We start from the raw sequence: 13,010 nt of genomic DNA on the forward strand, positions 1-13,010 counted from the left end.
AAAAGACCATTTCATATTAAGCTCATAAAACTGCAGCTGCAGCCAGAGCCCAAGGTCATGAAGTGTCATAATAATGCCTCCTCTCGAAACTAATCTTGGCCTCCTCCACCACTGGTAATATCCAAGAGGGGGCGGGTTCTGCTGCCTTCGAGTTAATCCTAGCCGGGTATAGAAATCCCACAGCAGCCTCAGTGGGAAGGCAGACCTAAAATCCTTAAATGAAGCTACAGTGGATTTTTTTAAAAAAAAAATTAAAATTGACCCTACGACGTGAGTCTGGCTTGACAGAACTAATCTTGCACATGCCCATGTCATGGAAGCCATTAGCTAGATTAGCTCTTCATGTAGCTCTTCCTCTTACCCTTCAGATGGGCTCTCTGCAGTAGTTTCTTTTAAGGGGTGGTTTAATAATAATAATAATAATAATAATAATAATAATAATAATACTTTATTTATACCCTCCCATCTGGCTGGGTTTCCCCAGCGACTGTGGGCGGCTCCCAACAGAATATTAAAAACACGATAAATACATCAAACATAAAAAAATATTTCCCGATACAGGGCTGCCTTCAGATGTCTTCTAAAAGTCAGATCATTGTTTATTTCCTTGACATCTGATGGGAGGGCGTTCCACAGGGCGGGCGCCACTACCCAGAAGGCCCTCTGCCTGGTTCCTTGTAACCTCACTTGGTGCTGGAGCTCAATGTCCGGGCTGAACGATGGGGGTGGAGACGCTCCTTCAGGTATACTGGGCTGAATTGCAGAACTGCTCTGTGCGCGTTAGGGACAGGGAGGTATAATGAGGACAAGCTTAAGGGCTTGCTATCGCTTCTGAAGAGGATTTACAGTCTTACGTCTCAGGGCCGGCTCTAATGTTGGGCAGAAGGAGGTGACTGCCTTGGGCCATAGCTGCCAAGTATCCCGTATCCGCCGGGAAAACCCCTTTTTTCTTACCGTTTCCCGGCGGTCTCCCGTTTGGCGGAAAATCCCGACATTGTCCCTTTAATTTGCTTCTTCCCGGCGGCCATTTTTCTGGTGCCGCTTTGCCCTTCTATGGGCACCAGAAAATGGCGGCGCCGGCGCCGGAAGTCGCTTCCGCGCATGACCGGAAGTTGTGTGACGCGACTTCCGGTTGCGGTTTGCCCTTCTATGGGCATCAGAAAATGGCAGCGCCGGCGTCGGAAGTCGCTTTTACGTGTTTCCGGTCATGCGGGGAAGCGACTTCCGGCGCTGGCGCCGCCATTTTCTGGTGCCCATAGAAGGGCGAAGCGCCACCGGAAGTTGCGTCACGCAACTTCCGGTTATGCGCGCGCTGCCGATCCCGGATCTTTACGATCCGGACTTGGCAGCTATGCCTTGGGCATAGATGCCTGTGCCACCCCATTGCCCGTGCCACCACTGCTGCTGCTGCTGGAAGGGCTGCACTGCCGGTTCCACATCCATGAGTCAGAGAGCCCAAGTAAAACCTGGCATTGGACCAGTGAGGGCCGGGTTCATATACACTGCCTTGGGAAAAGCTGGGTGCTTTGGGAAAGTTGCACCGCTCCATTCAAGTTTCCCATCTGATACAATAAAACAGAGATCCACTGCTCCATTCACCAACCTCACCCTGGCAAGTTTCATTGCCTCTAGAGAATGGGCCTTTTCTGTGGTGGTTCCCCGTCTGTGGAATGCTCTCCCCAGAAAGGCTCTCCTGGCACCATCCTTACACCCCAGGTTAAAACATTCCTCTTTACTCAGGCCTTCAGCCATTAAATAATCTATGGTCTGTTATATGGGCAGAGGGGATGGTTATTATGATTATTTTGTAATACTGTGCGTTACTATGCTGCATTCTATGTTTTTATTATTATGCTGTTCTTTTTTATTTTACATTCTTTATTGAAAAATAAAACAGTACTAAATTACAAGTGCACAGAGAAAGAAAAGTCACAAAAAAAGAAAAAAAAATAGTATCCATGTAGAAAACACAACAGGGGAAAAATGTATTGTGTACAAAAAAGGAGGAAATTGTTGTTATAGTTAACTAGACCTTAATCAAATATGGTTTTTTTAAAAAATGAATTCTTGATCCCGTTAAATGTATACATGGCAAGTCTACATTTGTACACAGCTTTTTCCTGTGTAGCGAGTTTGTACATATCTTCAATCCAATCGTTAAAGGGAGCTGCATTTTTATTTTTCTAGTTTACCAATACCAATAATAATAATAATAATAATAATAATTTATTTATTTATACTCCGCCCATCTGGCTGGGTTTCCCCAGCCACTCTGGGAGGCTTCCAACAGAAAAATAAAACACAGTAATCTATTAAACATTAAAAGCCTCTCTGAACAGTCTTTTTGCCATAATAAGGGCTGAGGGATTCCATTCATATTGTCCCTTTGTAAGTTTCCATGTGTTGGGTATCTAATTCAAAAGAATATTTTCCTCTGCAAATTTAAGATTGTTCTTTATAGCCATGCTGACCGTCTCTATTACCTTCTGCCAGAAATTTTTGAATGTAGGACAGTGTCTCAACATAGTGTTCTTAATGTTGTAGACCGCCCTGGGATCTTTGGATAAAGTGTGGTATAGAAATTCAAACAACAACAATATGGAACTGTTGTTTATCCCTCCCAGAGCTACAGTTCCCAGGATTCCTTGTGGCAGGGATTGTGCTTCAAATTCATGGTTGTGTAGTTGGCATTCGTGCGCCTGAAAAACAAAACGCATACAAGTTTCACCCCTGTTAGGACGGAGGATCTTCCCTTTTCTTGCCTTGGGCTTTGCAGCTATGCTGCAACCCTTCCCATTTTGCCGCAGCCGAGCATTGGTACCATTTCACAATTCTCATTAGCAGCAGCTGGCTTGTCCATTCAGGTGGCCCGTGAATTTATAGGAATTGTCAGCTTGGCTTTTTATGAGAAATCGGAGGGAGAGAAGGGGACAAATGCCAGGATTTGTAAGCCCCATAAACCTCGCCTGCTCCAGGTTTTTATCTCTGTGTCAGCCCAGTGAGCAGAGCGGCTTTTGGTTACCCCAGGCCTGTTAAATTAGTACTGGGCCCTGCATTCCAGGGTATAAATATCGGCCATTGTAATGCTCAGGAATGCAAGCGTGTTGGAGTCTAAAATTAAAGACCTAGGAATAAGGCTTCTCGAGTTACCAGAAACAAGACTCCATTGTGTCCCCTCTGGGCTCTGGCCTGATACCGGAAAGTTGCCTGTTAGTATTTAGAGACCATTCCAGGTTAAATGCACGAGCCAAGCAGCCCATGCGCTAGAAAATTAGGATACACGTCTTTAATTGAAACCCTATTGACTGCGCAGTTATCTTGTTCCAAAACCCCACTCGGTCTGTGCAGAGCAGGATGTGTTTCAGGAATCTGAGTATATCCCAAGAGTTTGATCTCCAGTTTGCAGTTTCTCTTGGTGGGTGGGTGTCCACAAACACGAGGACCTGTGTTTTGGAGACTGCCCTGGGAATGCCAATTGACCATTTGAGGGTGCAATATACATTTTAGAAATAAGAACATCCATGTGCCTGCGATTCCTTCCATTTATGCAGCAGCACATCTCCCAAGATTGCCAATAAAACAACTTGCGAAGGTGAGGCCCTACACCCCCGAAGTAATACTTTTAGCTTAGGTAAAGGTAAAGGACCCCTGGACAGTTAAGTCCAGTTGAAGGCGACTACGGGGTTGCGGCGCTCATCTCGCTTTCAGGCCAAGGGAGCTGGTGTTTGTCCACAGACAGCTTTCCGGCTCATGTGGCCAGCATGACTAAACCACTTCTGGCACAACAAGACAACGTGACGGAAACCAGAGCACACGGAAACGCCGTTTACCTTCCTGCCGCAGCGGTACCTATTTATCTACTTGCACTTTGACGTGCCTTCGAACTGCTAGGTTGGTAAGAACTGGGACAGAGCAACGGGAGCTCACCCCGTCATGGGGATTTGAACCGCCGACCTTCCGATCACCAAGCCCAAGAGGCTCAGTGGTTTAGACCACAGCACCACCCACATTCCACAAACGTCTTAAGAAGGTAGAGGTTCTAGGGAAGAGTTGTAGCTCCATGGAACAGAACCTGCCAGGTTCATTCCCAAGGATTTCCAACCAAGGCCGGAATGCCCCCTCTGTGAAATCATGCAGAGCGGCTGCCAGCCAGGGTGGACAATACTGAGCCAATGGTCTGACTTGGTAGAAGACAGCAGACCCTCCAAGTGTCCCTATTTTCCAGGGATAGTCCTAGATTTGCAGTAGCTGTCCCGGTTTCTGATTTGATCTGGAAATGTCCCACTTTCCCTTGTTGTTTGTTGTTTAGTCGTCTTAGTTGTGTTTGACTCTCCGTGACCAGGGCCGCCTTAAGCATATCTGGCGCCCTGGCACCGTGGTGTGAAGATCCCTCCGGCGTCCCCCCCGCCCCGTTTCCCAGCGCAGCTGTCTGGCGGGTGGAGCACAGCTGCTGCAGACTCAGCAGCGCGGCGCCCCCCTGGCAGCCTGCGCCACCCAGCCTTGCCATAGGGCCGGCCCTGTCCGTGACCCCATGAACCAGAGCATGCCTTGGAAACTCTCACTTTCTTCTCAAAGCTTCTCCTTTTTTTATGTCCATGGAGTTTTTGTGGCAAAATACTGGAGTGGATTGCCAGTTCCTTCTCCAGGTGGATCACATTTAGTCTTGACTATGGCCTGTCCGTCTTGGGTGGCCCTGCACGGCATAGCTCATAGCTTCTTGGAGTTATTCAAGCCCCTTCGCCACGACAAGGCAGTGATCCATGAAGGGGCCACTTTCCCTTAGGATGTTGCTATTTTCATCGACAAAAATGTTGGAAGGTATGGTAGAGCATCTCTATTTTCAGTGGAGAAATATTGGAGGGTATGGAGTTATGCAACCTCCAAGCCAAGGGGATAAGTATACAACCTTTAGAAGACATCTGAAGACAGCCCTCTATAGGGTAGTTTTGTAATGTTTCAAGTTTTATTATGTTTTTATAGATGTTGAAAGCTGCCCTGAGTGGCTGGGACAACCCAGTCAGATGAGCAGGGTATAACTATCGACAACAACAATGGAATAGGAGAACAATGGAATATTTGCATGGGAAAAATGTTGGATAGTATGCACCAGCTACCACTGCAAGAGTCTCTGCCAACCTTTTTGACATGTGGGAACCATCATGGTTTGAATACACACAGAGAGAGAGGGGGGGGATGACTGTGTTGAATTATCATGTTGGACTAGGACCTGCGAGACCAGGGGTGGATCTACACACAGGTGAAAAAACGCTATAAAGAAGTCAGAAATCAAATCGTTATAACGAAAGAAAGAAAAAACTGCTATGGAAAACTGCTCAGAAATATTTTTTTGCTCTCCAGTGGCATCTGGTAGTACATGTTTATAACACATTCAAAATGTTGTTTTTTGACTAATGTAGCTGAATCCCAGGTTTCACATTCCTACTCAGCCCTGAAAATAAAGAAGTGGCCTTGGGGGAGACACTGTCTCTCTGTCTGACCCACCTCTCAGGGTGGTTGTGAGGATAAAATGGGGAAGAGGAGAACCACAGAAGCTATCTTGAGCTCTCTGCATGAGAGCTGGGATATCAATGTAACAATAAAGAGAGTTGTGGCCTCATATTGGCAGAGGGAAAAGGCTCCTCACTGCTTTGGCTGGCAAATAAGCCCAACCAAGAAGCTTTTCTAAGAGTCAAGGAGGATCACTTCAGCCGCTCCAGCAAACAGATGCAAAGAAGATTCTTTGCTGGTTTCTCTGCAGTTCTCCCCTTTGTCCCAAGCTGGGAGGTGGCAAGCGGACCGGATTCCTATCTAACGTTCCCCCGGAATGACAGTCAAGCCAGGACTCACTTGAGCCTTGACACTTCGTCCCTGACATAGGCAAGTTGTAGATGTGCTCTCTCTTATCCTTTTGCACCCAAACTGCTGCAAGTCGAATGAAGAAATCAGATTTGCAGCTGTTTCTCTTTATCCAAATGTTTTATTCAAGCAATAGCCTTCTCGTAGTTCTTGTTTCCCAGCAACTAGCACTCAGAGGCATGTTGGTGCCTCTGACTTTGGAGAGCCCATTCAACTTTTGTGGTGTGTGTGGGGGGGGGCACACCACATGGAAGTCACACACTGAGTTTTCAATCAAAGCTGCCTTTAAGACATGCAACATAATCTTAAACTGCTTTCTTCACAGGTTCACATCGGACTTAACTCCCTTGTGAGTTTAGGGTTCAGCCTTCAATGATAATATCTCAAACGATCCCTGTTTAAAGCACATTCAACACGTTTAAAGCATATGGTCCCCCAAAGAATCCCGGGGGTTGTAGTTTCTTAAGGATACTGGGAATTATAGCTTTGTGGATGGGGGAACGACAACCGCCAGGATTCTCTGGGGGAAGTCATGTGCTTCAAATGCATGGTGTAGATTTATTTGCTAGTGAAACAGTGATTATGGTTCATAACAATGGTACAGCTTTATTTTATTTTTTGAATGTGTCAACATGAGCCTTTGCAAGCACTGCAAATGATGCAAATGCCATCTTAGAAGGGGCATTTCCTCCTGTAAGAAAAAGAAGCGACGCTTCTGTCCGGAGACTCTGCCCACTGTCCATAAAGTTCTCCATCTTTTTCTTCAGAACGGTTGCCTTTTTTCTCGAGTGCAAGTTTAGAGCCAGTCAATTCATTTACCAATTGGCTGAAACGCCTACAATAAATAAATGGAAATAAAAGTGGGAAACGATGTGTGTGCCTTTCTCTCTGTGTGTATACTGTAATCACTTTTCAAGGTAGGGTTGCCAACATTTATCCCCGCTCCTGTGCCTTTTACAAGGTGTGACCGGAAGGTTCGGGGAACGGTCACAGAAATCAAACAGCGAAAAATATTCGAACATACAATCGGCATTGGAAACCCACGAAATGCTCACAATTGTGAACAGAGATGAAGTTGTAACTCAAAAGACAGTGTGTGAGTGGTTTAAGCATTTCCGTGAAGGCCGGCAAACCACTGAAGATGACCCTTGGTTTGGCAGACCGTCGACGAGCAGAATGGCGGCAAATGTTGACAGAGTTCGTGAGATATGGGATTGCCGTTTGTCTGTCCGTCCGTCTGTCCGTCCGAATGATGGCGGAAGAATGGTATATTCCGCATGAAATCATTACTGAGGTTACTGAGTTGTCCCACCCTCCATATTCTCCTGATCTGGCCCTACCGGATTTCTTTCTTTTTCCAAAACTGAAATCTGCACTGATAGTGCATGGATTTTCCAACATTTCACACGTCCATGCTGTTGTGATGAGGGAACCGAAAGCAGTACCAAAAGAGGACTTCTCCAGAAGTTTCCAACCAACAGTTCTACGAACGTTGCATTGTATCAGAGGGGGCCTACTTTGAAGGCCTGTAAGGTATGTAAGTTCGAATATTTCTCGCTGTCCGATTTCTGTGACCATTCACCAAACTTTCCAGTCACACCTCGCATATCTAGTTGGTGATATGCTCAAGACGTTAGCAGATCACAGAATTGTAGAGCGTGAAGGGACCATGAACCTCATCCAGTCCAACCCCCTGCAATGCCGGGATCTTTTGCCCAACATGGGGCACGAACTAAGATTACGAGTCTCATGATTTACTGTCTGAGCTGTGATCCTATTTATCTACATGCTGCAAAAAGTTACATCTATGGATCCTTACATATTAAACTGCTGCAAGAGGAACAGGAGGAGGCCACGTTTCCCCTCCCTCCTTTGGTTCGTTTGTTGACAACCCTATTTTAAGGTGAGCGATGAAGCATTTCATCAAATTGCCACAAGGGCAGTACAGTGGTACCTTGGTTCTTGAACTTAATCCGTTCCGGGAGTCCGTTTGACTCCCGAAACCATTCGAAAGCCAAGGCGCGGCTTCCGATGGGCTGCAGGAGCTTCCAGCACTCAATCGCAAGTTGCGGAAGCCGCGTCGGACGTTCGGCTTCTGAAAAACATTCGCAAACTTCCGGGTTTGCAGCGCTTGGGAGCCGATTTGTTTGTCAACTAAGCCGTTCAGGAACCAAAGTATCACTGTACACAGTGCCACGTGCATTGCTGAAACCTCCCTCCCCAGCCTTGAAGTACATTTTCCTTTCCCAAGCAATGCTGCTTGGGGGCGGCTGGGTTCTCTTCCCTACCAATAGAGCCCCTGGCTCCAGCCTTCTGCTTCATCTGTGTGCTAGGCTCCCCCCCCTCTTTCCCTTTTCTTACAAGCAACCCTCCCCCATTAGCAACATGAATTTTAAGCACAACCAGATGTAGGAGGTGAGGCTGATGGACCCCTGTCCCTCTGCCTTTGTGCTCTCCGAGGAGGTTCTTAGGGGAGAGTTACCATCTCAAACCTCTCCTTCTTACATTTCCCCCCCCCCCCCAGTTTTGAAAATCAGCATCTTTATTTGTTCCAGGCAGGCAATAGAGCCAGTTTATATATTGACCTCACAGGATGGACTAGAATTGGTTCAGGGTGTTTAAAGCGGCAGTGTCTTAAAATGGTTGGAAGCCTTGTGCATTAGTAAAAAAAAAAAGCGGGGGGGATATAAACACTTTGGCTGTCCTCTTCATTGCCAAGGAGTCTGAATTCAACACTTCTTGCTCATGGAATTGCTTTTCGGAAATGACTACAACATTATGGGGGGGGATTGTTCTTTACATGCACCATTTTCAGAGGGAAATCCATGAGCAGGCCCTAACAGGAATGTAGGGCTCATTCATAGGAATGGCCCCATGGCTATAGGACTGAGCAATCCAGTTTTTTTGTTTTTTTACGCTACAACATCCCATTTAGAATGATCAACCTTCCTTCTCAGTCTTGAGGCATGTTTGCAAGATCACTAAACGTAAAGGAGTTCTGACAGCGATTCCGATCTGCTTTTACGTTTAACATGCTTAAGGTGCTACAGTGGAACCTCGGTTTTCGAGCGTCTCAGAAGCTGAACCTTTCAAATGCCAAAAACCCAGAAGCAATTGTTTTCAAATGCGCCTTGGAAGTTGAACGGCTTCCGAGGCGCGTTCCCCCATTTTCTCAATGGATTCTGCCAACCGTCCATTGAGCCTCGGTTGCCGGACGTTTCGGAAGTCAAATGGTCTTACGGAACGGACTACGTTCGACAACCGAGGTACCACTGTATTTGCAATACTAGGGTTCAGCCAAAATTTCTCAGAATATATTTTCTTCTACTGTATTTCTTTTCTTTTTGACATTCGTCCCAAACTGTTATCAAGAACTTCAGTCCTCCTCTGGAGACCAGTCAATGAAATGGCAATCCTCCAATTCTGCTATCTATTGGCTTGGGGGGCAACTGTGGATTCCATGTGAACATTGTTGGATATTATTTTAATATAGTCGAAGGAAACAATGGGCTTGGCCCCCGACTTCTCCTGGTATTCCTCTCTTAACTCATTGCTTCCTTCATTCACCCATATGAACTAACAACAATAGACAGAGGCTCTGAGATTACATCTTCAAGCTCCTTTAGTACCCTCGGATGCAGCTCATCAGGCCATGGAGATTTAAATTCCTTTAAAGTTGCCACGTGTTCCTTTACCACCTCTTTTCCTATCTTGGGCTGCAACTCCCTCTTTGCGTCATTGATTCTGTTATCGCCAGGTTTGAGCACTGCTTTCCATTTGGGTGAAGACAGAGGCAAAGCAGGTGTCGAGCAATTCCAGCTTTTCTCGGCCACCCTGCCGCATTTCTCCATCTTCTCCACACAAGGGACATACTAGTTGCATGTTGTTCCTCTTGCTTTGAACGTAAGCAAATAAACCTTTATTATTGCTTTTTACCCTCTCATGCAAGCCCGAAATCACGAGAATTGTGCTGTAAGTGAGTCAATTGCCTTGGATTCCAGAGTCATTGTCTTGGAGTGTTCTCACCCTTACAGACCAGACGACACTCTCTTTATTCTTTAAATGAAAAGAGGCACCATACGCATTAAATAAATTGCCATATTTTTGCCCCTTCTTTTTTATCACACTGCTAGGGAAAGAACAACTCTGCCTTGCCTCATTTGTGAGTTACGTCAGCAGAAGAATTTGAAATTCAAAGACAGCTTGGCACTGCGCTGATGGAGAGGAATGGAGAGATAAGTCATTTAGGCCCCTCTTAACACACATTTTCCCCCAATTAGTGGCATAGCGATATTTGTTAAGCATGCAGATGCATTCATACTTGCGAGAGGTTGAAAAGCACATCCCAATTTTTCCTCTCTGGGGAGCAATAAGAAGAAAGAGTGTTAAATCAACCACCCAACACAACTTTATGTAACGTTAATAAATCAGACAAATGTAATTAGCTCAGGCCACATAAGCTGTTAATCAACTTGCCACTCTGGCATGGCACTTGAAAATAAATTGGCAGATGCAAGACCACCTAGGTGTGAGCTGGGAAGTTTTCTTTTAATGAACATTGTAGTACAGTCATACCTTGGCTCCCGAATGCCTTGGGAGTCCAACGTTTTGGCTCCAAAACAATCGAAAACCGGAAGTGAGTGTTCCAGTTTTTGAACATTCTTTTGGAAGCCGGATGTCCGACAGGGCTTCCGATTGGCTGCAGAAGCTTCCTGCAGCCAATCGGAAGCTGCGTTTTGGAAGTTGAATGTTTCAGAAGTCGAACGGACTTCCAGAACAGATTATGCTCAGCCTCCAAGGTACGACTGTACAGTACTATGATCTCTCTGGTGATCTTCTTGTCCCCAGTTTAATCATCGCACACATACCTGCGAGCAAGAAACTAGGCAATGCTAGATCTTTGATCTCTTGTTAGTCCCTTTTTAGAAGAGGGGCTGTTTGAAATCTGCAAAACTGGGAGCAGTTCATATTCAAATCTGAAAGCTGCACCTCCCCGTTAATTGTTGTTGGTGTTCCCTAGAGCAAACACATGGTGTAATCAGACTTCCCAGGCATGTGTGCATCAGTGTTTAAAAATGTGTGAGTGCGATGGACACATGTTACATGTTTGGTCACTTGCCCCATCCCCAGTTGTCTTTTGCCAATGCTGTGTCTTTTAGGAGATTTTCTCATCCCCAAGCTGATAATTTGTGAGATATGCACAACTGACAGCTCTCCCTTAGCGCTTCATCATCATAGTGGTTACCTATCCTCTGTAGTTTGGAGAGAAGTCAGGATTTTTGCAATAAACAGGAAGGAAAAAATTTGCTGGAATTTTTGCCCTCAAATGACATACCGGTATAAACCGACCCAGATTCTGCCTTCATCATCTGCTTTAATAACTGCTTCTAGTCTTGTTTTCGCACTCCAGTCCAAAGCAGTTAAGTGTCCCTGCTACATATAGGGTTTTTTTGTGATTTTTGCACTAGTGTGTGCTTTGGCGTGTACCACCATCAACACTATGTGTGTATTTTTTTGGGGGGGGGTATTGTGTTTCTGTTGTTGTTATGTTGTGTACTTTCTACTTTTATACAAAAGTTTTTTTATACAAGTTTTTTCCAAAACTTGGGTTGGGTCTCCAGCTGGTTTTGGACTACAACTCCCATCATCCCTAGCTAGCGAGACCAGTGGTCAGACATGATGGGAATTGTAGTTCGAAAACAACCATGCTTGGGAAACACTGTTTTATAGTGCAAACCACCCTGTGATCTTGGGCTGAAGGGCAGTATATAAATTTAATGGTAAGAATAATAATGTCCGTATAGTTAAAGCTATGGTTTTCCCAGTAGTGATGTATGGAAGTGAGAGCTGGACCATAAAGAAGGCTGATCGCCGAAGAATCGATGCTTTTGAATTGTGGTGCTGGAGGAGACTCTTGAGAGTCCCATGGACTGCAAGAAGATCAAACCTATCCATTCTTAAGGAAATCAGCCCTGAGTGCTCACTGGAAGGACAGATCGTGAAGCTGAGGCTGCAATACTTTGGCCACCTCATGAGAAGAGAAGACTCCCTGGAAAAGACCCTGATGTTGGGAAAGATTGAGGGCACTAGGAGAAGGGGACGACAGAGGATGAGATGGTTGGACAGTGTTCTCGAAGCTACGAACATGAGTTTGACCAAACTGCGGGAGGCAGCGCAAAGACAGGAGTGCCTGCCGTGCTCTGGTCCATGGGGTCACGAAGAGTCGGACACGACTAAACGACTAAACAACAACAACAATAATAATGTGCTGGTGAAGGACTTCCTGAAGACATGGTTTGTTTGATGCTGCCACCCTCCTCCCAGGAAAATTAAGAATGAGTCATCTGTCACAAAAGGGGGAACTTGTTTTTGTTAGAAAACTTTAAACTACAGTATACAGTGGAACCTCGGTTGTCAAACGTAATTTGTTCTGGAAGACCGTTCGACTTCCGAGGCGCGTTTGAAAATGGAAGCAATAACTTACGGGTTTTCGGTGTTCGAAAACCGAAATATTTTGCTTCCAAGACACTCGAAAACTGAGGTTCCACGGTACATGGTGCTTTGTTTTTAAATGTGTCTTTTGTTAAATGCAACCTGGACCATTCTGTAGCAGCTGAAACCGAGGTGCAATAATCCTACGGAAATCTTGAGCATGTTTGTCTCCTTCCTCATAGCTTAAGGCAATGAGTCCCGAACCGGGTGCCAGAGCTGCGCAAAATGTCTGAAGTGTGTCTTAGAAAATTAAGCCACAGCACTGGATGCATCCATCCCATGACGCCTGTGGGAGCAAGGAAGCCCAACGCAACATTGATTCCCCTTCTCTCCACTGACATAAAGGCAGTGACAAGCGAACAAGGGAAGACACTCTGGGATTCTCTAATGTAACCAGCACAATTGCTGACAGCTACGGGGGGATAGAGACAGAAGGATGCTCATTGCCTGGACAGCCAAGTCCCATCCTTGAGCCTTGACTGATTGGACAAACAGGAGATGCCAGGAGGCAGCAATAATTGGGCTACCCTACAGTTGCAAGGCGGACGTTTGCTTATTGTCCTGGAAGCTGATTGGATGGACACCCAAACACACACATATATAGATAGGCATGTTGTGGGAATGTTGAGGAAGGTAGGAGAGGATATATTGATTAAATATCA

The sequence above is a fragment of the Zootoca vivipara genome, chromosome 2 (assembly GCF_965207765.1).
Source record: "Zootoca vivipara chromosome 2, rZooViv2.hap1.1, whole genome shotgun sequence".
In the NCBI taxonomy this organism is placed as follows: Eukaryota; Metazoa; Chordata; class Lepidosauria; order Squamata; family Lacertidae; genus Zootoca; species Zootoca vivipara.